We start from the raw sequence: 13538 nt of genomic DNA, 5'->3' as shown, positions 1-13538 counted from the left end.
TCCTTTCAAGCTCCTGTGATTGTCCTTTTTAAAGATGAGCATTCCTCTACAGGTAATCTACCTACTGAACTATTCATTATCCCAGTATCTTTACCTAGGAGAACTTCAAGCTTATCTACTCGTTCCTTAGTACTTCCGTATCCCGCTTCTTTTGGAATTGATTCTTTCGGACTAGGTTTGCTAGTTTGCCTATGTAAACGAACACTTGCAAACGGAGATAACCATTTCTGCTTTTCTATATTATGCAGTAAATTGTAGAGAATAATCAAAGTTGCAATATTAGTTTCTTTTATTAGTCGATGACAAGTTTCGAGTCTCAGTTCATTATCAAATCATCCAGTAAGCTGCACAGTAATATCCATTGCAACAGCCAAACCCTTTCTATTTGCCACGACGAGAATTTGTTCCACTTTTGTGAGAGATCTTTGGAGAACATTTTGCTATGATCGTCGCTGAAGGTATCATACATTGCTCTCTTGACAGCCGAATGCGTTTCATTTTGCGTATCTCCATTTATACGACTACGCTTCGTTCTACACCTACTACGCAGTAGTATGTTTCCTTACTGCATATACCACGGAGGGCCCCTTCCATCATCAACTACAGCAGATCTGGGGAGAGAGAACAATGCTCGGGTAGACACGTTTCAGAGCGCACTATTCAGTGGACATTGTTGAACAAAGGGCTCCACAGCAGACGGTTCCTACATATTTTCCTGTTTACCCAACGACATAGTCAAAAAATGGTTCAAAGGGCTCTGAGCACTATGGGACTTAACATCTGTGGTCATCAGTCCCCTAGACTTAGAACTACTTAAACCTAACTAACCTAAGGACATCACACACATCCATGCCCGAGGCAGGATTCGAACCTGCGACCGTAGCAGTTACACGTTTCCGGACTGAGCGCCCAGAACCGCTAGACCACCACGGCCGGCAGCGACATAGTCACTTACAATACACGGGGTAGGGATGGCGATTATCACTAAAACAACCGGTTTTCAGTCACACAAGTACTTTTGGTCTCCAGTGTAACCCTAGTGTTAAAACAGCAAAAAATAACCGGTTTCTGAAATAACCGATTTTGGGTTTTTTATTGCCATTACTTCCAGTAATAAACGCAGATTTCGAACAAAGATTGAAAAATTCTAATGAGGGTATATGAGTAGGAGATCGCGATCGATATGAGGATGAGGATGTGGCAGAAATCGGTCTCAGTGTCTCCAACAAAGATATCGAAGGTGAAGGAGATGGGCGCGGCGACAGCGGGAGCAAAAAGAAAAAGTGGTTCAAATGGCTCTGAGCACTATGGGACTTAACATCTGAGGTCATCAGTCCCAGCCCGTATCTCGTGGTCGTGCGGTAGCGTTCTCGCTTCCCACGCCCGGGTTCCCGGGTTCCCGGGTTCGATTCCCGGCGGGGTCAGGGATTTTCTCTGTCTCGTGATGGCTGGGTGTTGGTAGTTAGGTTTAAGTAGTTCTAAGTTCTAGGGGACTGATGACCATAGATGTTAAGTCCCATAGTGCTCAGAGCCATTTGAACCATCATCAGTCCCCTAGACATAGAACTACTTAAACCTAACTAACCTAAGGACGTCACACACATCCATGCCCTAGGCAGGATTCGAATCTGAAACCGTAGCTGTCGCGCGGTACCAGACTGAAGCGCCTAGAACCGCTCGGTCACAGCGGCCGGACAGCGGGAGCGAAAAGTCACAAAGTGATGACTTAGTGCACCGTCACGTTTGGAAGGTAACAGTTTTTCGCCTCAAAGCGACCGCAAAATTAAGGCTTCAGTTATTATTCCGAGTTTATAGCATGTCAGTAAAATTATAGGTACGTCAATCCGAATTTACCTTTCCTTTTAGGAAACATTGTGGATGATTTCGGCTTACATGATGACGCAAGTTTGTTGTGCCTCTTCACGTTTTAAGTTTGTTGCGCCTCTTCACGTTTTAAATCTTTCACAGCAAATAGAGCGCTGCACTTCACTGCTACCACACTTTGTAAAATACTTCGAAACTGTCGATGGTGCCATTCTGCAGTACAACCGAACTATGCAAGTCTCACACGCAGGTTGCACGTTCACGCATACTGCCTAATAGGCCACACCATGCGGCAACAGATAAATTTTTGCCACGTTTGTTTCCATGGGAATGATTGTGCCCCACGCCCGTGAAGCAACCCAGTACAGAAAGAAGGTCAGCATCTCTCGCAATGTCACCTGTCTTTTTTGTTGCATTGCTGATCTAGATTTCAACTGACAGTGCAACTATCATCAGTGCGTCATAAGTAGTCATGTAGACTGACTTAATTATGACGACACATTCTGATCTACCGCAGGCACGCACAAGCACTAATCCAACTAACGCCTAGAGATGCCTGATGCAGAGCGGAATGTGTCGTTAACACATACGTTCAGTCTACATGACTACTTATAAAGCACTGTTGATAACTGCAGTGTCAGTTTAAATTTAGATCTGCAATGCAACAAGAAAGGCAGATAACATGACGACAGATGCCGACCTGTGCCACTGACGGGGCTAAACTAACTAGTAATGGAAACTAAAGTAGCATCAGACGATCTCCCGGGTTTATTTGTATGGTTGGGGACAAAGCTGCTTAGTGACCTCTGTTTAGAATTCGACACAATTTCCTGCGCCTCTTAACTCAGTGAGATAGTAGATAAGCTACCGCGTCATTGTCACCAGATGATATTACGTCAGTGAGTCAGATACTCATTGAAAATCATACGTTAACTGTCTGTCGATGACGTATCAGCAGAAGCATCAGGTACTCCTCTTTACTGACATGTGAATGACCACCTTATTATGCAGAAAAAGTTGTAACAACAATAATTTGTAATTGCGAGACAGCCAGACGACTTAAAGAAGTTTTATTTAAGAAGCAAAAATTCTGGCTTTGTCGCTTTGCCAAATATATATGTTCCGGTTTTTATTAGGTTATTAGTAAAGAAATGTGTAAGGTGGCTATAATTTCGCACCTTACAAGCACTCATCTACATACGTAGCCGTGATTTACAATCGGAATTAGGTATCATTTGATAGACTGTACATCGTACATATGAATATTTAAAGAAGACTGACATTCTCACGTACACCTTGTAAATAGTTATTAACACTTATTGAATGAAAGATGATGGAGTGTCTTTATTATCAAAACGGCGTAATGAATGATTGCCTGCACTAGTAGAGGTTAGAACGCCAGTGGAAATGAAACGGTAGGCGTAACTCAGGTCCTGGGTGGAGAAGCCCGCACAGGTGTGTTGGTCCTGCGTAACAGAGGCACCTGAGTGCTGACCTGTGGCTAGGCCGGAAGGATAACCGGAAACTCTGAAAGTCTTGAACGAGCAGAGAGGAACAAGGAAGCGTTTCTTCAGAAATCACGCAGGCTGGGTCATTTCCGAGGATTTTTACTCTGAGAAGCGTGCCACTGTTTGAATTCCTAATTAATGGGGATAGACATTCCTTCGCAAACTTTCTGCGTTGGACGACAAAAGACTAAAATATGGTTGGTCGGCGTTCGGAAAAAAACTGTAGAGAGGGAGAATAGTCCGTGGCTTCGAGAATATGATACGCCTTCAGCAGTTACGAGGGAGGGGCGCCGAGATTTGCTGGGAAGCCAGCGGTGAAGAGAATGGGTCTTCCGTTTTGAGCACCCGTGTTTGACGGTCATTCCGTATCAGACTTGTTGGTACCGATGGACTTTTTGTCTGTGCTCGCAAAAGATCTTATAGTTAGAACGGTTAGACACTGTACTGTTGAGAACTTATACGATTCTGGACTTCGCCTCTGAGTAGGGAAGCGTCAATAAGTACGCAGCGTTCGGTGATTGAGAGCACTTCTTCTGTCTGTACTCACGTTGAGACGTTGTCTGAACTGCGTCCTTGTGGCTGGGAGTTCGCGTTTCTCGGCTGTAGAACACAGAGATGAGAAGACAGTATTAGATTATACCAGTTAGAGGACTGTCTTCTGCCGTCCTAGTGTTTGAATGAGGCTTTTTTTTTAAAAAAAATATTTTGTGGCAGACGTGTACCACAACTATCACTCGGACGCCCTGGATGCAGTACATACGGTAATATTGCTAACTGCTTCAGCTTACTAGGGCTATAAAGCTAAACAGCTGTGATCACGTAAATTTTATTTCCACTGAGGTTGCACACCACTGTAGATCAACTTTGAAAGTATGTCTTCTAGTGTTTGGTACGTAGGTGATGTCAGTCACCTCGCGTTATTTATATTAGATCATGTAGCCATACAAAGGGGCAGATTTTGGTAATTGATCAATCATATAAGTTAGGAAATCTATTTGTATCTCTTTATGTACATTGGACATTGATATACACACATCCAAAAAGTTCAGCATCACCTCGTTTGCGAGAGTTCCGGAACCTGTACAGAAAATTGGAATAGAGATCAACATAAACATATTTCCGCCCTTTTTACCGCTCATGAAAACCACACATTGCATGTTGTACCACGACACAGCGAGACCTTCAGAGGTGGTGGTCCAGACTGCTGTACACACCGGTACCTCTAATACCCAGTTGTTTCTCATCTTGCAATGATGCATGCCTGTATTCGTCGTGGCCTAATATCCCCAAGTTCATCAAGGTACGGTTGGTCCAGATTGTCCCACTCCTCGATGGCGATTCGGGGTAGATCCCTCAGAGTGGTTGGCGAGTCACGTCATCCATAAAGAGCTCTTTTAATCTATCCCAGGCACGTTCGATATGGTTCATATCTGGAGAACATGCTGGCCACTCTAGTCGAGTGATGTCGCTATCCTGAAGGAAGTCATTCACAAGATTTGCACGATGGGGGGCGCGAATTGTCGTCCATGAAGACGAATGCCTCGCCAGTATGCTGCCGATTTGGTTGCACTATAGGTTGGAGGATGGCATTCACGTATCGTACAGCCGTTACGGCGCCTTCCATGGCTACCAGCGGCGTACTTCGGCCCCACATAATGCCACCCCAAAACAGCAGGGAACCTCCACCTTGCTGCACTCGATGGGCAGTGTGTCTAAGGCGTTCAGCCTGACGGGGTTGCCTCCAAACACGTCTCCGACGATTGTCTGGTTGAAGGCATATGCGATACTCATCGGTAAAGAGAAAGTGAAGCCAATCCTGAGCAGTCCATTCGGAATGTTTTGGGCAGTCCATTCGGAATGTTTTGGGCCCATCTGTACCGCACTGCATGATATCGTGGTTGCAAAGGTGGACCTCGCCATGGGCCTCGGGAGTGAAGTTGCGCATCATGCAGCCTATTGAGCACAGTTTGAGTCGTAACACGACGTCCTGTGGCTGCACGGAAAGCATTATTCAACATGGTGGCGTTGATGCCTGGACTCCTCCGAGCCATAATCCGTAGGTAGCGGTCACCCACTGCAGTAGTAGCCCTTGGACGGTCTGAGCGAGGAATGTCATCGACAGTTTGTCTCTCTGTATCTGCTCCATGTCCGACCAACGTTGCTTTTGTTGACTCCGAGACACCTGGACACTTCCCTTGTTGGGAGCCCTTCCTGGCACAAAGTAACATGCGGACGCGATCGAACCGCGGTATTGACCGTCTAGACATAGTTGAGCTACAGACAACATGAGCCGTGTACCTCCTTCCTGGTGGAGTGACTGAAACTGATCTGCTGTCGGACTCACTCCGTCTAACAGGCACTGCTCATGCATGGTTATTTACAATTTTTTGACGGGTTTAGTGACATCTCTGGTCAAAGGGACTGTATCTGTGATATAACATCCACATTCAGCGTCTATTTTCAGGAGTTCTTCGAACCAGAGTGCTGAAAAAAAATTTTGATGTGTGTATAAACATTTGTAATATATAAATGAATTTTAATCCACAGTAAATGTGTAAGCAGATGCAGCATTTATCGTTTTTGGTTACTAGTTCCCTTGCTTCAGGGGGTAGTCAGACAGGGCCAGCTCTTTATTTTCGCGTTCAGTTGCGCACATTCATTTTACACCCGCCTGGAGTAACACCTTGGAATGAAGGATACTATTATAACCGAGAACAAAAAAAAAAAAAAAAAAAAAGAAAAGAAAAGAAAAACCGAAAAATATCGGTTATTCAGAAGTAAAATACTGGTATAGATTTTAACAAGTTGGTTTTCCCTACCCCTAACACATGGTCGAGGACCGTGTCCGGATGCGCCATCACCCAGGCAAACGGCTACTCGAAACATGCATCGCTTTACGGACACAGGCCTGTGGGATCAGTATTATACTCTGGGCTCTCAAGAGATCTGTGGTTGTAACTGAAGGCACCAGGACAGCTGTGGACTATGTGAGCATTATTCTGGACCACCTGCACGCCTTCAATACTTGTCTACCTCGACGGCGATGGCATTTTCCAGCGTCAGAGTCAGAAAGCACGAACCGTTCTGTAGCGGATGGGGAGTGTGTTGATATCTGGTGCCACATACCTACGTAAACTTACCAAGGACTTGTCGAATTCGCGCTATGCATAATTGCCGCTTGTAATTTATGGAGACTGCGTGTAGAAGCATGGTAATACATACCTTCGGAAACCTACCAAGGCCATATCGAATCCATGCCTAGCACAAACACTACCGTAATGCGTTTCGGAGGTGAACCAAGACGGTATTTAGAAGGTGATAACTGTATTTTGTGTCCTGAGTGTATGTCAATATTTGTCAGTCAGCTGAGAAAGCCGTCTGGCTGTCTCGCGATTACAAGTTATTGCTGTTACAACTTCTTTTGCCTAATAAAGAAGTTTTTCGCATCTCCATAAATAGGAATGCCTGATGCTTATGCTGACGCGTCATCGACACACTGTTAATGTACGATTTTCAATGAACATCTGACTCACTGCCTTAATGTGATATCGTGACGTGTGATTTGCGGTATCTTATCTACTATCTCAGTGAGTTAGCAGACACAGAAAATTGCGCCGTATTCTCAACAGAACGCACTAAGAAGCTTTGTCCACCATCACAGAAACAAATCAGGGAGATATTCTGGTGCTACTTCAGTTCCCATTACCGGTTAGTTTAGCCCCGTCACTGACGAACAGTGTGATTGTGTGACGGAACGATTTGAGGCTCTCGTCGTCTGTGTGTTAGATCTCTAACTGTACCGTTTAAATGATTAAATAATTGTTATCTGGCATTTAGGCGGGAGGGGGAATATGGAAACAAAGGAAGGGGAGACGGATTTGGACTGAATACCTACACCGCTCCAGAAAATTGCTCTCGAAACACAAAAAGTGAGTTGCTGAATTTTAAGCGTTCCCGTCAGAAGGTTTGATCATCATCGAAGACTACGTTAAGCTATTTCCATGCGAAATTGCACAAAATGTTAGGAACTTTATTTATTCTCGAGTCAGAAACACAAGACTGGTAATCAAACCAAGGAACAGATAACATAAACAGGGAAAATAAAGCACATGTGGAGAATTTTTGTTCTTCATATTACATGAGCACAGAACCTCGCAGACTCCAACGCACTCGCGTTAACATGAATATCATTATTTGTGGAGGATGGGCGAGAATGAATATAGGGCATTGTCGCATAACATTTTGGTCAGAATATACGATAATGGACAAAATAATGTGATCCTAGCGTAAACACCTTATTTCCGAAACGTGTCTTGATTTAGTGACAGTGGTATCGTCTTTTGTTTTTGCTTTCTTGTATGCCCTCTCTCGAGTTTTTATGAGAAGCCATAACGCCTGTGACCGTTGCGCTGTTGTATTGCTCTAGCGGACCTCACACACTATCACTAGTGTCAGATCATTGGGTTCTGCTTGGCATATCCGTGACAGAAGTCGCCAGTGCACTATGGTCCAATCTGAGGTAGTTGGCATTTAACAGCCAGCGTACACACCAACGGCAACCTGGCTTTGTCGTCTTCCACTGTGTTGCCAATTTCGCTCCGCAACGATTGTGCATGTCAGTCCTCAACAAGAAAATTTTGCAGACGCGAAAATTTCGTCTATTTCAAGAAAAAATGTAACTCTATACTTAAATTAAGAACAGACTACATAGATCTGTACCGCATGTGAATATCAAAATTCTTACGTTACAAGCTGAATATTGACAAATCTGTAAAAAAGGGGCGTTTTATCGAAGCTTATACACAGCGAATGCAATACCATACGCACTCATGGAAAGATCTGTTGTCGAGCGAGGTATTTTGGTAACCGCAGAGAAAGAAAGTAGCGAATGCAATACCATACGCACTCATGGAAAGATCTGTTGTCGAGCGAGGTATTTTGGTAACCGCAGAGAAAGAAAGTATTTCAGTGAGTTCCGTACTTTTGGATATTTGACGTGCTAAGTTTGAAACTGTTTTCGGGGAAGTCCCACCAGTTTCAAGGACACTGACACAGCTCTGGCCCCAAACAAAATTAACAACAGATTTTTAACATGCCTAGAAATATTATAGAGACCTATGCCACAAGTGAATTTGCGATTCTTTACGTTCTTGCTATGGGACACAGAGACTTTGAAGCGATTTTCAGTCGCCGCAAGCGGGCCGATGTGGCCGAGCGGTTCTAGGCGCTTCAGTCCGGAACCGCGCTGCTCCTACTGTCGTAGGTTCGAATCCTGCCTCGGGAATGTATGTATGTGATGTCCATAGGTTAGTTAGGGTTAAGTAGTTCTAAGTCTACGGGACTGATGACCTCAGACTTCGCACATTCAACGTCAGATGCAAACTAATTTAAATCGTACTACAAAACTATATAAAGCTGCCGTATGCAGTGTCATGTGAGCAAGAGTTCGTCGGGAATCTTCATGTGCTAACACAACAGTGGTTGAATAGCTGAATTTATTAAAATACCTACGAGAGCTGTTAAAAAGGTCTGTTATATTTCACAGGATGACCACTGCTACGAAGCTGACCACTGAGCTTCATACTCGTCTAGAATGCAGTTTTTCAATGAAAACTGTGCGATGACATAAATCAAACATTCTTGCTGCAGATTCTATAGTCGAACCAGGTACCGAAAAGAACCTTCAAAAAGATTTCAGTTCTGACAATAATGGGAAGTCAGTACTTTTGACCAGTGGAAATATATAACATTTACAGGAGGTTGCGTTGACAGAGCATTAGGGAAACTGTGAAACCAAGAAAACCGGACAGGAATATAACTTAGAAAGGGAAACTAGGTGGAAATGTTTGTTAGATCAGATTAATTGACCGTTTAGTGCAATAGCGCTGGCATTGTTCCCAGCACAGGATTACATTTTCCAAGATGACAAGGCCACCACCCACATTGCTCATAATGTCCAATATTGGTGGACGAGTATGAGGATGCGGTGTGATGTCTTTCCTTTGATGAATGTAAGACCATTTGGTCTCAATTAAGGAAACAAACGTCTGTTAAAAGCCACATCCATTTCCCATACTTCTTAACGAATTTGAACGGTTCCTTTGCAAGAAACTATAAAATCCTGTAGACTCCTTTTTGCACTTTGTATTTGTTTCCTAAAAGTACCTAAACTGTTTTTATAGTAGAAGAGGTACTAAATCATGGTAGGGATGGATCACTTTGTTTTGTCTAACCTCTATAGCCTCCGCCACGTCTCTCTAGCGGCATTTGAACCGGGTAACTCTTTGTAGAACGACGCTGTTTTATTACAGTTACATAGAACACAGACGCGTATACTGAAGAAGTTAGGAGTAGGGAATGACGTTCTTATTGTTTGATATTTGTGGGGCTGGAAACACTAGAAACTCGTCTCAAGAATCTGTATATACTCCGAAATATGTAACTACATCTGTCGCATGTAAAAACACTGTGCAGTTTGTTGTATTATGTACAGGGTGGCCCAAAATAGGTGTTGGAATTTTTTTGTGTACGACAACATAATACGGGGTGATGGATTCTTGTTATCATATTAGTGCTATAGCAGACGACCTGAAATTCAATACAGTAGGTTTTCAGAGTGCCTCCCTTATGCAACATCGAGTGTGCAGAGCCTTAATTTTGTGATGACCTTCTGGATAACATTTTACACTGCACGAATTTCCCTGGAAACTGCGGTACTAACATCCTTGAGTGTTTCGGGTGTTTCTGTGAAGACTGCCCCTCAGAAAACCCCACAAAAAATAGTCACACGCGTTACGATCGGGACTACACTCCTGGAAATTGAAATAAGAACACCGTGAATTCATTGTCCCAGGAAGGGGAAACTTTATTGACACATTCCTGGGGTTAGATACATCACATGATCACACTGACAGAACCACAGGCACATAGACACAGGCAACAGAGCATGCACAATGTCGGCACTAGTAAAGTGTATATCCACCTTTCGCAGCAATGCAGGCTGCTATTCTCCCATGGAGACGATCGTAGAGATGCTGGATGTAGTCCTGTGGAACGGCTTGCCATGCCATTTCCACCTGGCGCCTCAGTTGGACCAGCGTTCGTGCTGGACGTGCAGACCGCGTGAGACGACGCTTCATCCAGTCCCAAACATGCTCAATGGGGGACAGATCCGGAGATCTTGCTGGCCAGGGTACTTGACTTACACCTTATAGAGCACGTTGGGTGGCACGGGATACATGCGGACGTGCATTGTCCTGTTGGAACAGCAAGTTCCCTTGCCGGTCTAGGAATGGTAGAACCATGGGTTCGATGACGGTTTGGATGTACCGTGCACTATTCAGTGTCCCCTCGACGATCACCACAGGTGTGCGGCCAGTGTAGGAGATCGCTCCCCACACCATGATGCCGGGTGTTGGCCCTGTGTGCCTCGGTCGTATGCAGTCCTGATGTGGCGCTCACCTGCACGGCGCCAAACACGCATACGACCATCATTGGCACCAAGGCAGAAGTGACTCTCATCGCTGAAGACGACACGTCTCCATTCGTCCCCCCATTCACGCCTGTCGCGACACCACTGGAGGCGGGCTGCACGATGTTGGGGCGTGAGCGGAAGACGGCCTAACGGTGTGCGGGACCGTAGCCCAGCTTCATGGAGACGGTTGCGAATGGTCCTCGCCGATACCCCAGGAGCAACAGTGTCCTTAATTTGCTGGGAAGTGGCGGTGCGGTCCCCTACGGCACTGCGTAGGATCCTACGGTCTTGGCGTGCATCCGTGCGTCGCTGCGGTCCGGTCCCAGGTCGACGGGCACGTGCACCTTCCGCCGACCACTGGCGACAACATCGATGTACTGTGGAGACCTCACGCCCCACGTGTTGAGCAATTCGGCGGTACGTCCACCCGGCCTCCCGCATGCCCACTATACGCCCTCGCTCAAAGTCCGTCAACTGCCCATACGGTTCACGTCCACGCTGTCGCGGCATGCTACCAGTGTTAAAGACTGCGATGGAGCTCCGTATGCCACGGCAAACTGGCTGACACTGACGGCGGCGGTGCACAAATGCTGCGCAGCTAGCGCCATTCGACGGCCAACACCGCGGTTCCTGGTGTGTCCGCTGTGCCGTGCGTGTGATCATTGCTTGTACAGCCCTCTCGCAGTGTCCGGAGCAAGTATGGTGGGTCTGACACACCGGTGTCAATGTGTTCTTTTTTCCATTTCCAGGAGTGTATAAGGGGTCATTCCACACCATGTCCAGCCAATGCTAACGTCTCCCAGGCAACCATATGACCGATGAATGTCTCCTGAAAGAAACTAAATACATACTCAGAATGGTAGGTACTTACTACATCCTACACGAACTAGTAGTTTCGGAACACTCGACTGTGTGGCGCAGCCAGTACAGGTTCAAGTTCCAGAACCTGTCTGTATTTGTCTGGTGAGACAGACCTATCAATAAAAATGGGCCCAATAATACGCTGTGCACTGATTGCGTACCAGTGACTTTACTGATAAGGTGGAGCAGCAGCTTGAACATGTGGATTCTCAGTGGCTCAGTGGTGCCATTCTTGTTTGTTGATGTACCCGTGGAGGTGAAAGTGTGCTTCATCACTAAACCAGTTCTAATCCTTATCCACTGTTCCATTTTCAAAAGCTTCAGTCATCTCATTTACAAAATAACACCGCCGCTCCACAGCCCTGTCCTTCAAACGTTCGTACCGTTGAATTTTGTGAGGGAAAAGGGACCGTTGTGACATACTGAGTTGCTGTGCTGCATCTATTGTTGATATAGTGGACTCCTGACTGGATAAGGTTCGCATTCGTTACACATTCTCCAGGGTTACAAATGTGTCTGGTTGTCCTGGCTGCTCCGTCTTGTAATCATGTAGCATTATGGTATTTTCAAAACAATTCATCAGTCTGTTACAAAACATGAAAAATTTTCTAAAAAATCTGTACCAGAGAAATGCTTCAAGTTTGTCACCTTAGTTATACTTCAGTTCTAGACTCTAATCTCACCCAGAACTGGTCATTAAGGACGGCGCTGTTGTTGGACCAACAGTGGTATTGAAAGCACGTCCCATCACAACGATAAGTCCATAATTTCTATGAAATTTATTTACGATCAACAAATGCTGTTCTGATGCAACTGCTTCCATTCAGAAATGTGAAAATAGGCATCTATGAGTGAACTATAGAATTTTCAGAGCTACAGTACAACAATATTACGAGGTAGAATGGCCTGTAGGTGGCAGCATAGTGCAGATGCACACATACCGTCGCAGTATCAGTATAAAGATGGCCTCCCCACTTGCGACTTGCGCCAGGGAAGAACAGCACTCTGTTATTCGGTTTTTGCTTAGTGAAGGTGTGAAACCTACTGAAATTCATCGACGAATGAAGGTTCAGTACGGTGATACATGTTTGTCACAGCAGCAAGTCTACGAATGTAGTAGGAAGTTGGCAAATGGTGTGACTTCAGTGGAAGATGCTCCTCGTTCAGGTCAGGCACAACGAGTTGTGACTCCACAGAACATTGCAGCAGTTGAAGCCATAGAGAAGGAAAACCGACGAGTGGCACTGAGTGACACTGCAGCATATTTACACATAAGTCATGGGTCAGCACACCACATTGTGCATGATGTGCTCCAGTTTTACAAAGTGTCTCCAAAATGGGTGCCACAGTAGCTGACTCCTGAAATGACAGAACGACGTGTTGATGCTTGTGAAGAACTTATTTGGCGCTTTGAACGAGAAGGTGATGGCTTCCTTGCAAGAATCGTTACTGGGGACGAAACCTGGGTTCATTTCCACCAACCGGAAACGAAGAGAGCGAGCAAGGAATGGCGCCAATCTTCATCACCAAAAGCAAAGAAGTTTCGAACAGAACCATCAGCAGGGAAAATTATGCTGACTCTCTTTTGGGACGAAAAAGGCGTCACTTTGGAGCATTACATGCCTAGAGGGACCACTGTCACCAGTGCATCATACACAGATCTCCTAAAAAATCATCTGCGGCCTGCAATCAAATCAAAGCGACGTGGATTGCTGTCAGCAGGTGTCCTTATGCAACATTAAAGCAAGGCTCCAAACTGCCCGTACAACCTTTATAACAATCACAGCCCTGCATTTTGAGTATCTTCCTCATCCACCATACTCACCAGACCTTGTTTCAAGTGATTTCCATATGTTTGGACCACTCAAAGA

This window comes from Schistocerca gregaria, chromosome 3 (assembly GCF_023897955.1).
Source record: "Schistocerca gregaria isolate iqSchGreg1 chromosome 3, iqSchGreg1.2, whole genome shotgun sequence".
Classification (NCBI taxonomy): Eukaryota; Metazoa; Arthropoda; class Insecta; order Orthoptera; family Acrididae; genus Schistocerca; species Schistocerca gregaria.
This window is presented reverse-complemented; position numbering follows the sequence as displayed.